A 20,699-nucleotide genomic window follows, 5' to 3' on the forward strand; every position below is an offset into this window, starting at 1 on the left:
TCCACATTTTGTGCGATATATGTCTTTTTAATTAATTCAGCTAAAACACCACAATTAAATAAATCGGATTCTCTCTATCAGCTGTGATAGCAGCCGTTTATTTCTGACACTGCATGATAACATGTTGAACACCACAATGGTACCTCTGTGAGCTTTTATTTTGGTACTTCTTGTTACCGGGAGTTTCAATTTGTTTAAGATTTTTTGATGAAGGAATATGCAAATTTCTGTTCTTAAAACAGACCTAATGTGCAAAGAATTACATCATAGGTCTGTTGCCCCACCCTACAACTATATTAACTTTTTTGCTTATATGACCAAAATATGCAGCTCATCGATGCAGATTTTTCTCGACAACATATCAGTTGTAAATACTGACATAAGCATCCAATATTGATATCATCCAATATAACTGTGTATCCCTAATGCCATTTAACCAAACCTGAGCTTCTTTAGGCATAAAAATATGGTCAATCTAGAACTTTTTGTCAGTTATGTGTGCTACTGCAAGATGACTATCCTAAGATGTGTTGTGACTGCTTGTCTAATGAATGAATCCAGGCCCACGCAGTGATTCAGGAGTTGGAAGCCACCAGCTAACTGTATAATAATACAGTTAGCTGGCCACTCTCAGATTCACCTACACCCACTTGTGCCAAGTTTCAAACATCCATTCTGCACTTCCAGTTACCACTGGCAGGCATTTCAAAATAAAAGTGCATGTTTTACCAAACATCACAAGATAAAGGGGCTAACATGGATGGCTACCCTGCAAGTCTGCAGGTAATGCAACACCAATTGGATTAAAATGTTGGAAACAACCGCTACTTTAATTATACAATATATGTCATATTTCCAGGTGGTCAGTGCGAAAGAAGACCAATCACGATTCCACCTGATTCTAGTGGTGTCTATTCAAGGGGTGCGTCTCAATGCGCTAATTTTGTGCCCCTACCCACTCTATCTCCTCCGCAGCACCGGCAATACTTTTAGTCGCCATTTTGAAGACTGTCCCTAAGCAGTAACTGTACTTAGGGGAGAGAGGAGAGAGCATGTAGGAGACTGATCGGAGGAGCTATGATGGAGGAAACACGAGAGCTGGCTTTGCAGAGGTCTTTTCACTGACTGACACGCTCCCCATATGGAATATCACTCTCTGATTGGACGCTGCAGCGGCTCAGACTTCTCTACATGAAACTTCACAGACACAACAGAGTCTGATGAGAGAGAAAAGGCGAGCTGAGGACAGGTACAGAGGATTGTGCAGAAACTGATCATAAATCGATTATTAAGTGTTTGCTGTGAGTTTAAAGCGCAAAACACTGAACACAACCATCATCAAATCAATATAATGGAGGATTTTTACTGAAATCTAATAAATAGTATCTTTCTGAAACTCAACAAACTAGGTTAAATTAATAAGTTTCAGAGTTCACGATGTAGATAAAGGCTAAAGTATTCATAAATCTAACAATTACGCATTTTACCGGTAAAGTGATCCTCGAGCTTCTTAACTGCACACAGAATAAACTGAGTGCAGGTTTTTTTCATGGCAATGTGTTTCTTAAACTGGTTCAAGGAACAAAGCTCTGTTTACTGTTTATGTTATGTGCCGACACACAAACAGCTGTTAGAGCTGACTGACAGATGATCCAGAGGTGATCAGCTGATGCCGTCATCAGTGAAACACGTCACTTCATGTGACGCTCTGGAGGAGAGGATGTCCCATTGCTCTAAAAAGGAATCTCCTCCATCCTCTCTCCTCTCTTTATTTCTTCGCATCTTTATCGCTTTGAGATGCACCCAGGGCCTCCAGCTCTGCTTCGTAGCAGCCTCTCCCTTCCCCCCTCCTTCCCTCTTTTCCTTTTCCCAGGTGGGCATGAGTAAGGTGTGCGGCGTGCAGGCAGGTGCGCGGAGTGCAGGCAGGTGCAGGCGATTGGTAATCACCAGACTGGTTCACCAGCAGTCACCTTCCTCTGCCATAAAACCAGACTGCAGCCGCTACTGTGAGCTGGATCTTTGCATACCACTGTCAGTAGTAAGCTTAAACTCAGTCTTTTCTTTCATAATGCTCTGGATTTTAACACCCTGTTTCCTCAGATCCTGGACCCACTCTGCCTGACTCACCTGTATTTTCTTGATTATCCAACTCTGAAGCCTCCCCCGGCTCGCTTGCACACCTCCTCAGCCTGCCTTCCTTAAAGCTCTCCCCTCTCTTTGGCTGTCTAAGGTTTCCCCTCTCTCTCTGGGTCAGCTAACTCTCTAGTGCGAGCTCTGTAGTGTGGTTGGGTCTGTTTGGTTTTAGTCCGTTTAGTTGTGTCCTTTGTCATGAAGGTTGTGTGTTTCCTAGCTCAGCCTCATTTAGTCTGAGATAGTGTTTTCTGTTTATCTTCCTTGAGTTAATTTCAGCATAGCCTTCGTTTTGTAGCCTCCTGTGTAGCTCCTTATTTTGCCTGACTTCTTTAGTTAGTATTCTTCTCCAGCCAGTGTTTGTTTACCATGTGTTCTTTTTTTTCCTCTACTATATATGGTGTCTTTTACCTTTCCGCTGTTTTGAATTATTCTTATTAACGAGTGTTTTAATTGATTGTGTTTTTATCCAATGTGTTTTTATTGATCCTGATTTTAAGCCTGTACAGCACTTTGGCCAACTGGGGTTGTTTTAAAATGTGCTATATAAATAAAGTTTGACTTGACTTGACTTGACTTTGGTTATATAAATAAACTCTTTACTGCAAATTTTCTGGTCTGCTGTGTCTCCCTGTTGTCCTGCATTTGAGTCTCTGATCCATTATTTGACAAGTGGATGTACTGGGACCTAATCTAAAGTGTCACGGTGTCAGGGAAGAACACTCTCTTTATTGTGCATCCAACGTGAGTTTGACCTCCACTACCACCAGATGCAATTGAATTTCGAAGCATGCCAATAGCGGAATGCCCATTGTGCAAAGTAAGTCTTCCTTTGCAGATTTTGGCTCTTCATGTTCAGGAGTGCATGGAGTCTCAATCTGCAGCAGAAGATAATGTGGTAAATGTAGCTCTGGTATACTTGATTTTGCTTTGTGAATGTGACACTAATTTTATATTCTAACTGTTCTTCAGTTTTGTTGTAACACAGATATTTGTGGGTCATATTATAGACATGTCAAAGTGAGGTCCAGATGGTTCCTGCAGATGACAGCCTCTCCTCTGTGGCATGACACAGAGACATTTAATTGAATAGTTGCAGTACTTATAGTTAATTACTATATGACCTTTTGAGATGCCTGCAATGTAAAGGATGAGGGGCAGTATTTAACCCTCAGGATCCCAAGCAAGGAACAAAAATTGAATTTTTCTGATTTAAAAAAAATCTGGAAATAAGTTGGGAGTATACACAACACACTTTTAGGTTCCCTCAAGCATCAAGAACACAGGAAAAAGTGGTGTGGCCCTACCCTTACAGAATCTACAAATTCTGAGACCTAAGATAAGTTGATTGGAATTTTTAGGCCATTTTTGCTTCTGTCACATTTTTACTCACTGTGGACTTATTTTTCACTGCAATAATAATTTATACACTTCTATGAGGTCAGACGAACCAGGGCTGAAGCCAGATGTAACTCAACAACCTCTCATTAATATAGCATAACCAGAATACAAGAAAGTGTTCAATAAAGAAAAGCGGACATTGAAGTTTTCTGAATATTTACTTTAAATCAATGAAAACTGTGAATACCTATGTACAGAACACTTAATTCAAGTCTTGGATCAAAGAAAAAACAAGTTGTTAAGTATCTAAAAGCTCTGAACACACAAACTGTTGCTGATTGGTGCAGAGCAGCCCCAAGCTGAAACATGACACAAAGCAGATGGAAGGCAGTTCTCAAGAATTATTTAGATGTAAATACAGGACATATATCGAGGGCTTGTACAGAGTGTAGAATTACTTGTTTTTGTGCAGAATTGAGCTAGGGCAAATGGTTCATTTTCTGCAGATTTACAAAAAGGGCGTGTGAATAAACACTGCAAACGATGTCGATGGCAGTTTCACAAAACCATCGTTCTTTCCGGCATTTCCTCGGCATGTTGCTGACATCGCATGTAATACATCAAGGTACCCTCGGAAACTTGAGAATCTGAGGATAACGCCACTTTTTACAGCTTATGAATAGGACAAACTGTTTGTACATGCCAGTCGGCCTGAGATCTTCAGGGTTACTCATTTATTAATCTCCATCAGAAGTTCTGATGCCATATCTGTTTCATCAAATTCACCCCAGAGTTCTTACAACTTCATGCAAGCACGTGTGGGGAAAGGTAAAATAGATAACATTATATAGTGAGATGCTATTACGACCTACTACCAATAGAGGTTGCTAGTGAGTTGTTTATACAGGGGTATAACCAGAAGAAGAGTGTGAGTTGCTATGATAGAAAACCTGTTGTAAGTTCCCCCCAAATTCAAAGTCAAGTCGAATAATAAGTAAATGCGTGCTTCTCTTCATAAATATCTGAAGATATTACATATAATATGGGGTTATTTTACATGAAGATGCAACTTACATTACCCGTTTTTGCTATTCTTTTCAACCAAGATTCTTATTGTACTTTTGTAGATGAATAGACGATCTTGAGACGGGTAAGGCAAATGCCTTGAGCCAGGATAATAGAGAAGAAGTCATCAAAAAGTAAATCTAGTGTTTAAATACATGAAGTTATCCTTGTGCATTTGTTTTCAACACAAGTGGTTTACTTCTACTGATTATGCTTACTGTTTGACAGTGTTGATGATATCTTGGAAACCATTTGTCGAAGAGTTGATGTTGAAAAGCAGTTCCGTATCCAGATCTCAACAAACATCCTTGAGAGAGGCCTTCTGTAGTGGTAACGCCAGCAGAAAAATTCTCCCACTGCTACACTGGCAGTCACCTTCTTTGGAGACACAGGGGTGGACACAGGTGCCCTCCGACAAAAAAGTCTCACTTTTTCAGTCTTACACAGACTCTTACAGAGCAAGCAGAAAATTAGATCGAGACTTAGATGTTGATTCAACTATTTAGTCATATTGTTTTGGCTTTTCTAACAAAACTGTGTCCCTGATTTATGGTTCTTAGGAGAATCCCATGATTCTCCTAAGAAGCACGCGTCTTAAAGGGGTTCAATTTTATGACCTTTAAGCTACTGAATGAGAGTTTAAAAAATAAAAATAAAGAAAAGGACATCCTATGTTAAACTTTCATCTATTAAAAAAGATATGCACTTACTTAAGGATTTCTATTCTTGAGAAGTATGTTACGCTGCAAACTTTGTTTCTGTTCTCTTCTGTCTTTTCCTGTCTAAAGTCTTATCTACTGCTGTTACAAATTAGAAGAAATATAAAAAACGTGCAAATTATTTTGTTTGAGCACCACAGTAAATGCTTTGTTTTGTTTTGTTTTTATGTTGAAATGGTGACTGGAATTGAAGGTCGATTCTTTGAGGGACCTCGACATCACAAAAGCCCACAATATTCTCTGACTGATTTTGATTGTGGTCTCTACAGGTGTGTTTATATTTTTATGCTGATCATTTTGTAAGGTATTCTAACTTAAGTGATACAACTGTGCAATCATTTTGTGAATACGACCGTAGGAGAGATTTTAGCTGCAAGTTTGGCTCAAGGTGCCCCGACCCCAGCCTTTTTCAGCCCTGGGACCTACAGTTACCTCGGTAGTGGCCATATAAATCCAATAATTCTCAACAGTGATGCAGTAGCAGATGACCAGTTTCGAGGGTTAATTGACCAGGTATAACCTTGATGTGCTGGAAATGATGAGCTATAAGAGGATATAGAGCATATTGTGTCAAGAAATACTGTTAATATATATATATATATATGAGGCGAGCCCGCGAGCTAGTTCAGGCAGTCAACTCGAGCAGCACTGCTATACACATACCACGTGTCTCACACGTCATAACCATCTTGCAATCACACTCTCTCAATTGGGCGGTCTATTTAAACCGGGAGTCTCTCATCCCTCTCTGCCTGTCAATGCCTTGGCTGCCCTGCGTTTGTAATGCTGCATGTTTCTTTGCGGCTCGTGATTTTACCTTCTGGCTGCGTAGGTCGCGGTGTCTCTCGCCGTTTCTGATACAAAGGGTGAGTCTCGACTTTCAGAGGCGGACGTTGGTTTATTCCTGAAACCCAGGCTCGGTCGGCGAAGTTTGCTCCATGAATGAATCATCCTTCTACATTACCAGCAAATGACTTGCCGGGCGGCTCATGCACCTCAACCTGGGAGAGCTGTAAGCCGTAGTTTAACGTTCCTGGTCAGCCTCAGCCGTTAACAGTTTTGATCATCTGCTGATCCAACAAACCTTCCCCGATGCCTCGACGCCGGGTGTCGAAGGCACAGCGAACAGCGGGCCCTCCAGGGGGAAGGTAAAGCTCCAGCTCAAGCGCGCGCTCTGCTCCTCACTCTGCCTCTCCCGAACCGGAGATCGGAGCTGCCGGATCCTGACACCTCCATCGACGCGTTCTTCTGTCTTCACCTCTCGGGGGAGTCTCCGATCGTCAGAAATGCCTAGTTGAATGCCATGGACTCCCTTCTCGCCATGTGAGCTACCTGGGCTCTCCCGTGTCTGCTGTACCTGCCCCGGTCTTTCCCACCGACGCCGCAAAGGTCCCTGGGAACTGCAGTCCCAGCCCCTGCCTTGGCTCTCGGTCCCTGCTCCCTGCTGCCTGTCGCTCTTGATTCTTTGGGGAATAATTCCTGCAGGTAATCTCGTTGTGCCTTCAATTGCCTTCATAACTGGATTAGTTAAAAGTCCGCCACTGGTCCGTCATTCAAGGACGCAGGTCTAAGCCCCTCAGCCAACACTCTCCCGCTTGTGTTGTAATTATTCCTTACTTATTTGATGCATTTTTATATATTTATTTATTTATTCTTTGTCGTATCAGAGCAGACACGGGGGTTGTGCAAGATGTAGTTACTTTATCATTTAATATGCGTATTATCTTTGCTCTTATTCTGACAGGCTTTGACATTATATCGGTAAAGATTACGTTGCGTGGGTTCGGATTTGCAGACAAAAGTTTTGTAGATTGCATAAAATTCTGCAGGTTCTTGAGAATAGTGATCCAGGTCTGTAAAACTTTTACAATGGCAGAATCTATAAGGCTTTAGGCGTTTTTAAACCTGCTTGCAGTTTATGCTCAATACAGTGAGGAATTTGTTACTCTGCCATGTTATCAGACCTCATTCTCATCTATGGTGGCTCTTTCTTTGAGCACCTCAATCTTTCAGCCAAGATGTCGTGTACATTCAGAGATTCGATTCAGGGTATCTGCAAGGTATAAAAGCCTTTAATCATAAAATCCAATAATTTGAATTTAAGATCTTAACTGTCTTAAATCCTCTTTTTTTTTATAAAATGCCTGAATATGAATGCTAAGAGCTGAAATGTATGACATTTTCTCTAAACAAATAAAGAAATAAAAGATAAAAGCAAGTTTATCTTAGCAGCAAGGCAATTCAGTGTCAGTTAAATTAAATAAATTAATAAATAATAATAAATAAATTTATGAATTATGATATTTTTAAAATACATAAATTAATTAAATAGATATAAGGAATGGATATAAGATACAAGAAATATGCTATACCTTCTATAAAGGTATAGAAATAAAACAATGATAAATAAATAAAATAGATAAAGAAATAGCAAAGGTATAGAGGAATAAATAATGAAATAAAATGAAATGAAATGAAAATGAAATAAAATAATAATAGTTATAATAAATAATAGTTTAATGATAATAATAATAAAACAAAGGGCATATATTCAGTGTTTTATTGCAATGCATTCAGTTGTTTTTAATTGATTGGGAGAGGTCATGCAGTTATGACCAATTCTCAGAGTTTCATTGCTGCTCCTCTGCATGGGGGTATGTTTGAAGGCAGTGCTGCTGTCTTTCACCTCTGCCAGTGCATTTATGTCAGACTGTGAGACCGGAAGAAAATTAAAATAAATAAAGAATAATAATGATTAAAATAAATAAATAAATAAATAAATAATAAAATGAATTAAAAATAAACGATTAAATAAATAAATAAAATAAAAATTAAAATAATAATAATTATAATAACATTAAAAAAAAAGAATAGATAATAAAAAATAAATAAATTAATAAAAAAAATAATAATAATAAAAAAAAAAAAAAAATCAATGCGTTGCAAATGATAATTCATTAACAGATGAATGTTGTGGAAACATCTAATTTCTGGTCATCAGCCAGGGAAGTCCTTTAAATTGTTAAGAAGAATCTTAATCTGACTCTTCTTACAATCCGTGCTCTGAATCTGTCATGTCCTATGTCTTCTTTTGCCAGTGAAAATGTGAATTGGGTTTTAAGTTATATCTATTGTGGCATTAAAAATAAAAAATAAAAACAAATATAATACTTATGACAATTACAAATATAATAAAATAAATAATAATAATAATAATAATTTATTTATTAATAAAGATAACGAATGAATGAATACAGGATGATAATAATACACAATAATAATAAATTTAATTATAAATGAAAATGATATACATAAAAAAAAAAAAAAAAAACCTGTTGAAACTTCAGAGCCTATTTCCTTGACCACACAAGCTGGCTTTACCGGGCGTAAAACCCGAGACTCTTTCATGACTTCTCTTTGTGTGATAACTGTTACAAGACCTGCCGGCCCCAGAATTCCAGCCAAATTCATGTCTAGCTCTATAGATCATTCTTAAAGGGTCAGGCACCTTTTTCTTCAGGATATGAGTTCCCTGTTTGTTTGTTTGTTTTCTTGCAATTAAAACATTTGCATTTCCTAATTGTTAAATAATGCCTATGTGGAGTCGGTGTGCAGACAGCCACCCTCGCTCTGTCTTTCAGGAGGCTCACTCCTGCTGAATCGAGGAATTAATAGGAAGTATCTTTCAACTCCGGTGACGTGACGGCTCTTTCCAAAGCTCTGTTTATTCTCCCCAATAGATGTTTTGTGAATCATCTGAGTACTGGTTTAGTAAAAGATTTTAGCAGTCCTGTGCTCTTTAAACAACCTTGTCAAATTCTCAGTAAGTTAAGGTCAAACTGCCTTCTCTATTCGGAGCAAGAGCTATGGTGTTGCCACAAGGAATGTTCAATGAAGTTATAATAATGATATAGGTTTCATGATATCTCTCTTCAGTTGCAACGACTTTGTGGAGACTTAAGATTCTCTCTAGTTTATAATGATCCTGCTCCATTAGTTGGTTTTGGGGGATTCTTTATGGTTAATGGTTTGCTCGTCTGGATTTAGTTTTACATTAGATGCTAAGACTTCAGATTCTTCTTGGGGACCCTTCCATTCTGCTGCTCTCAATGACTTAAGGCATTTCCTCCAAGCAATGATAAAGAATGCCCCTCTTTAAATCACTGGTGCATAAGTCAGTGTTGAGATTAAGACCTATTTGACTTCTATTGTTCTTCTTCGAGAAGCAGTTCTCTTCATGGCTTTATAGTTCTCAGTGGCAAATCCAAATCTAGGCCTCTCCTATATTATCATTTGAGCTCACTATTCTGATTCAACTTAGAAGAGCACATGTATTCCATATTCTTGAAACTCTGATAGATCTTGCCACTGGTTATTGCTGAAACTAATACCATTATTTGTTCTTTGTTTTTATGATGGAACATTGGCATTATCATCCCTCAACCCATCAATCGTCCTCCTGTTCATCATCGATGGTCACAACCTATGATGAGATCCTGGTTCTCCAAAAGCTGCTTGCTCTCTGCCTGTGCTACTGCCTGCCAGACGAAATCCAGTCCCCTCAGTCCCTGACCATCAAGGATGCCCATTGCTGCTCATCTGCCTGCCTCAACACCCAAATTCCTGGGTTGCTAGTTGTCTTCTGCTAGCAATGCTATGATGGTTCTCAAGAGATCCAGCTTGCTCAAAAGCCCTTGAACTTCTGCTTGAAAGTGTTAATGAAAGAAAAGTGATTTTACTTGCTGCTTAATACTGTCAATGCATATCAGGTGGTTTGCTGGGTTAAAGAAAGTATCTAATAAATGCTATAGGTCTGCATCTTCAACGTAGAATGTTCCCTTGCGGCCACAGTGCTATCAGAGAATGGCCTCACAAAGTAGAGAATACTAGATAGTATATTCCCCGACAGGCGCTGTACTGGCGGGGAATGGCCTCACGGCGGCTGGTGCCATGGTCACACATAGTAGAGAACACTAGATAGTATATTCCCCGACAGGCGCTGTACTGGCGGGGAATGGCCTCACGGCGGCTGGTGCCATGGTCACACATAGTAGAGAACACTAGATAGTATATTCCTCTACAGGCGCTGTACTGGAGGGGAATGGCCTCACGGCGGCTGGTGCCATGGTCACACATAGAAGAGAACACTAGATAGTATATTCCCCGACAGGCGCTGTACTGGCGGGGAATGGCCTCACGGCGGCTGGTGCCATGGTCACACATAGAAGAGAACACTAGATAGTATATTCCCCGACAGGCGCTGTACTGGCGGGGAATGGCCTCACGGCGGCTGGTGCCATGGTCACACATAGAAGAGAACACTAGATAGTATATTCCCCGACAGGCGCTGTACTGGCGGGGAATGGCCTCACGGCGGCTGGTGCCATGGTCACACATAGAAGAGAACACTAGAGAGTATATTCCCCGACAGGCGCTGTACTGGCGGGGAATGGCCTCACGGCGGCTGGTGCCATGGTCACACATAGAAGAGAACACTAGATAGTATATTCCTCTACAGGCGCTGTACTGGAGGGGAATGGCCTCACGGCGGCTGGTGCCATGGTCACACATAGTAGGCTCTACATTCTGGCCCAGGCTCCTAAATTTTGTTTTGGGGGATTATGCTCACTATGTTTTGCTCATCACTCCTCAATGTCACCATGTAAATTTATTGTGAGGGGTGATGAGGCCGGAGCCTGGACGCCAAACATAAAATATATTTGCTGCTAAATAAACAATTCAAACGTGAGTTGTCTGACTGAAATGTGGCGAGCCCGCGAGCTAGTTCAGGCAGTCAACTCGAGCAGCACTGCTATACACATACCACGTGTCTCACACGTCATAACCATCTTGCAATCACACTCTCTCAATTGGGCGGTCTATTTAAACCGGGAGTCTCTCATCCCTCTCTGCCTGTCAATGCCTTGGCTGCCCTGCGTTTGTAATGCTGCATGTTTCTTTGCCCCCACCACCACCCCAGCAACCACCTGCAGGCTCCGGGGGGATTATGTTCAGTATGTTTTGCTCATCACTCCTCAATGTCACCATGTAAATTTATTGTGAGGGGTGATGAGACCGGAGCCTGGACGCCAAACATAAAATATATTTGCTGCTAAATAAACTATTCAAACGTAAGTTGTCTGACTGAAATATATATATATATATATATATATATATATATATATATATATATATATATTTTTTTTTTTTTTTTTTTTTTTTTTTTTTTTTGCCGTGGTCATTTTATTTTCAGGTTGAGCTTTGAACTGCCTGATCTAGCGGATGAAATCCTAAACTGTGGATATACTGTTTATACTATCTATCTCCAACAGGGATTCCATTGTTAGGTATGCAATTTTTTCTGTATGCACAAAATGTACATACAGAATGGAGGGTGCCATTCTGTATGTACAGAATGTTGTGGTGTTACGGGTCCCGGGCACGGTGACCACAATAACAAAAAGAAATCAATCTGCAGAATAAAGGTAGAGTCTCAGAGTCAGAACGACAGGAGCACTCGTATCTTTCTCCAGATTGCGTCTCTTTAATTCTGACTAACTTGTGTACAAAAGACATAGTGCATTTTCTTTGTCCTAAGGAAAAATATCCTCCTAAAAACAACCAAATCTGGTTTATGTGTAACAGTTCTATTCACAACAGCTATAAACTGCATATTTCTGTGCTTTCAAACACTTTAAAGTGACTTAAGTTGTACTAAACATCTTTAATAACAAAGTGACAAAACACATTTAAGATTACTCATCCACACTCTTATGTAAGTGCTACAGCTTTTTCATATATAGACATTGCACTTAAACTGTACATTTCTAACTGAACATGACTTTCTCTGAATTACAAAACAAATACACAACTAGGAAATGTTAAAACACTAAGAGTCACATCAGGAACCGTTTCACATGAGTGGGAGCATTATGTGAGTACAAAACCCTTCACAGATGTTAATGAGACAATACAATACAAAACCTTAACCATCTACTGACCTGCAGAATAAAGGTAGAGGCTCAGAGTCAGGACAACAGGAGCACTCGGATCTTCTCCAGATTGCGTCTGAGGGGAGTGAGATTTTTTTCCCTAGGATGAAATCGGGAAATCCACGCCCCCAGCCCATGTGATTGGTTCCTGCAGCATCTCTTCTTCTTCTGTGTAATCCTGCTGATTTGTCATCGAGTGCGTTTCATGCGCCACCATCGGTCTCCGAGGGAAATGAGGCTTAATAACATTTAAAATGTCACACTACTTTAGAATTACCACATATTAAATTTCAATTCAAGAACTGAACACTTTCAACACAGCGTGGTGAGAGCGGCGATGTAATTGCAGTGAAAATATAAAAACCATTCGAGCATTCGAGGTAGAAGTGTGTGGAAGTGTGGAAGTGAGAGACGTGGAGGGTTTTATAGCCCACTACCCCTCCCCACGGATCAGTTTGGAAATGGCCCTTAATGTGGCGGACACTCCGCGAGAACGCGCAAACGAAGGGGTAAGCTGGTAGGGAGAGTGTGTAGGGGGCGGTTTGAAAAAGGCCCTGGGTGCATCCGAATAGTCCTTTTTGCTGTGAATGCAGCAATGCATTCACAGTATATGTTCTTCTGTGACAAAAAAATTTATTGCTGTGAATGCAGCAATGCATTCACAGTATATGTTCTTCTGTGACAAAAAAATTTATTGCTGTGAATGCAGCAATGCATTCACAGCATATGTTCTTCTGTGACAAAAAAATTTATTCTTTTTTTTTTTCTTCTTCATTCTTCCGCCCGCTTTTTTGGACCCCTAAAACTCCGACAAACTTCAACCGATTTTCACCGTTCAAACTTCAAAACGTGTGTTTCAGTTGGGAAAAGGGGGCTATGACTCTTCAGAAACTTTCTACAAATACTTTCTGAGATATTTCAGGATTTGTGCGTTTTTTGGTCTCATAGAGATGAATGGGGAATTTTTAAAATTTCCTCTCTTCAGGACATTTTTTCAGCCTGCTTCAAACCCTCCTCACTCAGTCATACATTCAGCTACAAACTCCATTCAAACTTCAGAATATTCAGCTATCTTTTGGCTTCATTCAGTGGGTTTCAAATGTTTCCTAGCATTCATAGTTTCTTCACAATGACCCTTCAAAGGTCATGATGCATTTCAGCTCTTCGAGCCGTTTAACATTGGTGTGTATTGGACGGAATGTTTTGGCTCAGAGTGGGAGATTCAAACGACAGAGCAGGGAGAGGGGGGAACAAGACCTGAAAAAATTCTGGGTAAACTGCTCTTTTGGTCACAATGTTCGCTCCAAATAGGCATTTTATATATCAAAATGGAGGAGGGCTTGTCCTGCTTCTGACAAAGTGGTTTTTAAAGCAAAAGGATGGAGCACTTTTTCACAAAATGGCCAACTGTCATGAGAAGTTCAAAAAAAAACCCATATACCTCCATGTTAATTCCTGAGGGGTTTTCTCAGAGATCAGTAAAATTTCCCTCATCTATCTATCGCTCTCGTGGGTTCGTTTCTTGACCTTCATGCATGAAATTTAGACCGACAGCTTCCTCTGGGTCTCAGGATTCCTACGGTGTGTTCATTTTTATTCTAGCCCTCACGGTTTTGGCAAGGTGACAGGAGATTCGGACTCTTGCTTTGCCACAAAATCTTCAGAAGATTACAGTAACAAGGGCAAAGTTGTGCACCTGCACCTGCTGCCTTTAACGAGCTGGTCTCCGTGGAAACCTTTGATCTCATGCAGCTGTTTATAGTAACTCATCAAAACATCCAGGAACAAAGACAAGCATGTGTCTGTTAATTTATCATTGATCACCAATATAAAATCTGGCTTCAGATAAGCCTCAGCAGACAGGTTGACATGATTGAACACACACACACACACACACACACACACACACACACACACACACACACACACACACTCACACTCACACACACAGGGCAGAAAGTATCACACTTTAACAGCATTTGAATTTCATTTCCAGCTCCTTATTTTCCTAGATTTTTTTCTTTAAATTTAAATTCCTTCCTTTAATTCCTGAATTGGTTCAGCCATTCAAACTTTTAAATCCAATTTTAGATTACACTGATTCATGCTTCATGTTCATTCTTTTTGTCAGAATTGCAAGCACCTTTACACCCTGATTTCAAAGGGAATGTGTTGGGAATAAACAGACTCCACCAGCTCTCTGATGGCAGTTGGTGAACAATGATCACCATGGCAACATCTGGCTTCAGATGGGCCTCAGCCTACAGGCTTACATGGTTAAAAAACTCACACACAGGACACACAGGATTACATTTTAACAGGGTTTAAGATAGCCGACTTACTTTTCCCCTCAGTCAGGTCATTATTTCCATCAATGTTCTTTAAAATTTGATACATTCCTTTAATTTTTGAATAGACGCAACCATTTCAACTTTAAATTCCTTCATCCATTCCATTTATTCGACCATTTATTTCCTTTCATCCAAGAGTTCATGGCAGGCTAATTCAGCATTCTGCATTAGCATTTCAGTGCAAGCTTTCCAGGAGTTTTTAAAACAATTTTCAGACATATCCTCATTCATTCATGTTCAGCATTCTGCATTAGCAGTTGAGCGCAAGCTTTCACAGGAGTTTTTAAAACAATTTTCAGACATATCCTCAGTCATTCATGATCAGCATTCTACATCAGCAGTTGAGCACAAGCTTTTCAAGACTTCATTCAACCATTTTAAGACAAATCTTCAGTCATTCATGTTCAGCGTTCTGCATTAGCATTTCAGTGCAAGCCTTGCATGACTTCATTCAACCATTTTCAGACACATCTTCAGTCATTCATGTTTAGCTTCTGCTGTAGCATTTCAGCATGAGTTATTTAAGACTTCATTTAGCAATTTTCAGACATATCTTCAGTCATCCATGTTCAGCATTCTGCATTAGCAGTTCAGCGCAAGCTGCTTCAGCATTCTGCATTCACAGCGCAATTTCTTCAGAAATTGCTTTTCTAGTTTGATAAGGAACCTTCCTAACTGAAGAAATGACCCGGAAGCATTTACGCGTCGGCCATGATAAGTGCCGTTCGAATTCTCCAAAAGTTAAGGAAAGGAGGGTCGTTGCTTCCTTTAATATCTCCTTTAGCTTAGGAAACACCGGACCATCCTTTTCAAAAGGAAAGGAGAAGAAAACGCCCCATAATGCCTTGCGGCAAGTGACGTGTATAAATACGGCTCCTGCCGAAAGTTTATGGAAACTTATGATGGAGAAGGGACAGAAATTATGTGCGAGACTGTTGCTTTTCTAACATTTACCATCATGTGTCTGCCTGAATGTGTTTATTGTGTTCACGATGTATGAACCTCAAAAAGATTTATAACCCGAAACGTTTGGTTGCAATTCCGAACTGAAGCAATGGATCACTAGTGATAGAAGTAATAATGTTTATTAAAATAAATAAAAGAAGGACAAATGAGGAATATTACAATACTCCAAATATAATAAATTCAAACAATGTTCATAATGATATATGTGAATGAAACAGGGGGTGTAGTGTTTCTGACAGTCTGCTGTATTATCCAAGACAGTCCTCTTGTGTTATTAGGCAGATTGTCAACATTTATAGATGCTCTCACGAACCTCACAGCTGTGAGCAGGAAACACACACTGTATGACCAAAGACAAAACACCATCACATCTCCGCTGATCATGGATTATTGATGTTAGCCGGTGAAGACAAGAAACAATGTGAGATAAGGCACAGGACAAATGCGCTTCTTGTAGTTCATTTTTCAAACATTGTAGTTCGTCGTGACTTCGTCACAAGTAATTGTCGTCACATAAATATGACATCAAAGTGAAAGTGTAGTCGAATTCCTCTTTGGCCGCAGTTCTCCTTTCCTCTCATCTTTTCCCCTCCTTCCCTTGACCCTGTGACGTTTTTTATCGGGGTTAAGGTAAAGTGGATAGGAAAGGCCTTAGGAAGGACTATTCGGATCCACCCCCTGAGGGGAAGGCGGGGTGTTCGTCCACAGTAGGCAACCGGGGTGCGCGACTACAGTGACAAGGTTCCGCTTTCTGTTTCTATCCCTTATTGATACATATGTTCACAGTGATGCATCTCAAAATTCTAAGTAAAACTCTTCTTATTGACGAAGCATATTTATAAAGAGTGAGGCAACAAACAAAGGTTGATCCATGCATCAACAAAAACAATAACCATACTTAATGTGGTTACACATATTTAGGTGTACCACAGTGGCCCAACTGAAAGACCATTTACAGGCTCAGCAAACTTTTGCAGGAGTTTGGAGTTTATTAATTTTTTAATTTTTTTTTTTTAATTTATTTGATTTACAGGGACAATGCATATTAATAGACATTTACAGTAAATATGCCAGAGTTAGCCAAAAGGCTAATTTTCATCTGTAGTCCCTGGCCAGATGTTAAAATGGTCAACCTAAAAAGCACAAGATGAAATAAAACAGAGCAGAATGAGAGAATGCAGAGTTCGTTATTAAAAAAAAAAAAAAAGAAAGAAAAGAAAAGAAAATAAATCAATAAAATCACACCCTAAAGTTAAACAGTACTAGGATCTGAGAGAGAAGAAGAGAGAGACAGAAAGAGAGAAAGAGAAATAAAATAATAATTATAATACATAAGGGTAAATAACCACATATATGAAAAAGAGAGGCAGCTGCATAAGGTAGGTTTCCAAATCATGCAAAGCATATAAAGAATCAACAGAGAACACAAAATACAAGGCCATGCAAGTAAGACATAAGGTATACCAAGGTACTGTTAACACAGGACAGATCTATATAAAAGCATATGATTATTAAAATAAAGCATGCATGACTGGGTTGAGCAGCAGAGGAAAGAGAAACAAAACCAAAAATGCAACATAGCACAGAAAAAAACATATACAGTTGGCTCTTGCATGCACAAGACAATTTTGCAGAAGGCAGACATGAGGTAGCAGGGACAGGGGTAATGGTTTTAGTGCTGGCAGTTTTGACTTTTTATAAGCCACTGTTTTAAGTAAGACCTGAATGACTGATATGTGTTGAGCTCTCTGACAGTAGATGGTATGTTATTCCATTCTCGAGAGGCTTGGACAGAGAAAACTGACTGACTAAAAGTGCTTTTTCGAAGAGGGATAATGCAGTCTCCTCTTGTGACTCCTCTTGTGTGATGGGAATTTGTTCTAAGACTGACAAAATCAGAAAGCGGTGGGGGAGCCATATCGCGTGTGATTTTATAGACGAGACATGCATTTATGTGTTTTACCAAGTTTTCCCAGCTTAGAAGCTTATGCTTTTTCAGAATCTCACAATGATGAAATTGTTTTTGTTGTTTGTCAAAGACTTTAAGTGTTTGCTTATACAAAGACTGAAGTGGTTTCAAGGTTGTTTGACCAGCCTGGGACCAGCTAGTTAGACAGTAGGTCATGTGACAAAATATCATTGAATGCATGTACATCTTGGCTGCTTCGGTGGACATGGAGTTCCTGATAACTCTGAAATTTGCAAGGTTAAACTTCACCTGTTTACAGACTTTTTTTACATGTTCCCTGAATTTTAGATTAGAATCAAGAATAACACCCAGATATTTAAATTCTTTTACAATCTGTAGCTTTTCACCTGATACAATAATATCAGGGTCTTCAGAGTCACCTGTTTTAGAGAAGAACATTCCAACTGTTTTAGATAAATTTAGTTGGAGACAGCACTAATTGAGCCATGCTGTGATTTTAGCCATTGCATTGGTCAGTTTTAGAGCTACTTCTGCTTTGGTCAAGCCATGTACATACAAAACAGTGTCATCAGCATACATTTGGATATAAACCTCAGGACACACAGATGGCAAGTCATTGACATACAAACAGAATAGGAGTGGGCCCAATATGGATCCCTGCGGAACACCAGTTGACAAGTAAAGGGCTTCAGATTGATGGTTATATATTCGCACAGTTTGATATCGATTATGAAGATATGACTCTACCCATTTAAGGGCATCAGAAGAAAAATTAAATGTGGATAACTTAGATAAAAGAACCCCATGATTGACAGTGTCAAAGGCTTTCCTGAGGTCCTGAAAAACAGCACCTACAAAGCCCCGACCATCTAGTAGTGACTTGATTTTTTCGATAAGGAAGCAATTTGCAGTCTCGGTTGAGTGGTTAGATCTGAAGCCAAACTGCATTGGATGCAGATGAAAAGAACTGTTGTTCAAGTAGTGTATAATTTGCTCAGCTGCCCATTTCTCTGCAACTTTGGAAATTACTGGTTAAATACTGATAGGTCTATAATTACAGGGGGAATGGGGATCACCGGATTTGTAAATTGGTGTGACAACTGCTGATTTCCATACTGTTGGAAATTCTCTTTCAGATATTGAGAGGTTAACAATACTTGTGACATGTTTGACAAGTGTTGGACAAAGATTTTTTAACATGGTGGTGTCCATTCCAAAAACATCTTTTGCTCTTGATGGTTTTAGAGATGTAATGATTTCTGAGATTTTTAAATTATCAGCATTTTTAAAACTGAAAGGTGGCTCCATTGTGTTTACTGTATGCCCACCTTCAGGGTTTGTAGAGAATCCATCTGCAATAGATGTCACTGAATCAACAAAGTACTGATTAAGAGCTCCAGCTACCTGGGCTGGGTCCTTTACCAAGTTTCCATTAAGATTAAGTTCGATTGATTTGCCTGTATTGTGATGTTGTCCGAGGAGCTTTTTTAGCTGGTTCCATATTATCTTAGGATTACCCTTTGCCTCACTAATAACAGAAATGAAAAAATCCGCCCTGGCTTTCCTCATTCCCCTAGTTACTTTATTTCTTAACTTGGAAAATTGGTATTTATCATGAAACAGTTTGGTTCTGATAGCTTTTTTCAAAGCAAGATCCCGTTCTTTCATTAATTTCAAAATGTCAGAGTTTATCCAAGGAAGGCTGTTTTTTTTACCTCTACACTTAATCTTTCGGGAAAATTCTTTGATGATCAGCTGCATTTTGTTCATAAATACAAAACTGCCCTCTTTTAAGTCCTTTTCAGAAAGTAGCTCAGTCCAGTTAAAATCCTGAACTGCTCTTTTAAAATGGTCCTCTTTGCACCTGGGGATCCTGACAGATTCATGTTCTGGGACATGAGAGGGGCTGAATCTCCTATTTGTTAATTTTCTGGCCACCAGTACAAGATTATGATCAGAGAGTCCAGTAATCATATTGAGAGATTTTGTGATTCTCTCAGGCCTGTTACTGAATACCAGGTCAATCTGAGTTCTGGTCGATTGAGTTATTCTTGTTGGACCCATAATCAGCTGTGAGAGGTCATAACCATCAGTTATTTTTTTGAGGTTTTTTCTTTTTAACTTGTCTTCCCAGTTAACATTTAGATCTCCCATTACTATCACCTCTTTTTTTAAATTGCATTCTTTAAGCATGTTTTGGAGTTTTTCATAAAAATCATTGTTAGCGGAGGGTGGACGATAAATAACAATGAGAATAAAAGACATTTGTGGTGATAGAGTGATATTCAAACCAATACATTCAAGTTCACGGTTTACCCAAGTCAATTCGTGACATTGTATACAGTCTTTTACGTAAACCATAACTCCGCCCCCCTTTGATGTCACTCTGTCTCTTCTGAAGATTTGATAGCCTGGCACTTCGATTGATGAAGATGGTGAATATTTTTGCAGCCAAGTCTCTGACAAACAGAGGAAATCTAAATTCGAATCAAGAAGTAGATGATGAATTTCCTCACTTTTAGATACCAGACTTCTTATGTTTAAATGTCCACCGAATAGTCCCTTAGGTTTTACTCTTGAGTTCCATATCATTCTGGAGTGATTGACAGTTTGAAAAACTCTCCACTTCCTGTTTTTTGCGATCGCTTTATTGATTATTTTTTCCCGGGTTGGATTAGTTACACCCGCGTGTAGATTAACGTGACCTTCATTCCGGATAACAGTTTTTAATGATGATCGTGCGTGTGGAATGTCACCTTTGATGTTTGCTGCGGCCGTGTGTCTCTGTTGGTGTGGTGTCCTCGCGGCGCTCCTTGGCAGGGGACCGCCATCCAGACAATCCGGACATCCCCGCGATGGTGACCCGTCCTCCCGCACCGAGGGAAGCACCCCGGTCCAGGCCATGGAAGCATGCCAATCCCACCCAACGTGCTGACCGGCACATCTCCCACGAACCCCGTGTCTATGGTGCCGCTCGGAGAGGCGACACGATCAGCCAGGTCAGAGTGCGGTTCCTCGGTGTAATTTGGCATGTCGGCATACATCGTGTGTACCTGAGAGAAGGTAGTATTGCTCCACCGGGCTGTGTACACAGTGCGGGATTCATCCTGTGCTGGGTTGTTTTCCGGGCCAGGACACTGATGAATATCTCCGGATAGCAAGAGGCAGATGATGATAATCAAAGTGTGGCTTCGTTGCAGTTTGT

Source organism: Halichoeres trimaculatus, unplaced genomic scaffold (genome assembly GCF_033239565.1).
Source record: "Halichoeres trimaculatus isolate MK-OKI-2021-1 unplaced genomic scaffold, fHalTri1.1 fHalTri1_scaffold_37, whole genome shotgun sequence".
NCBI lineage: Eukaryota > Metazoa > Chordata > Actinopteri > Labriformes > Labridae > Halichoeres > Halichoeres trimaculatus.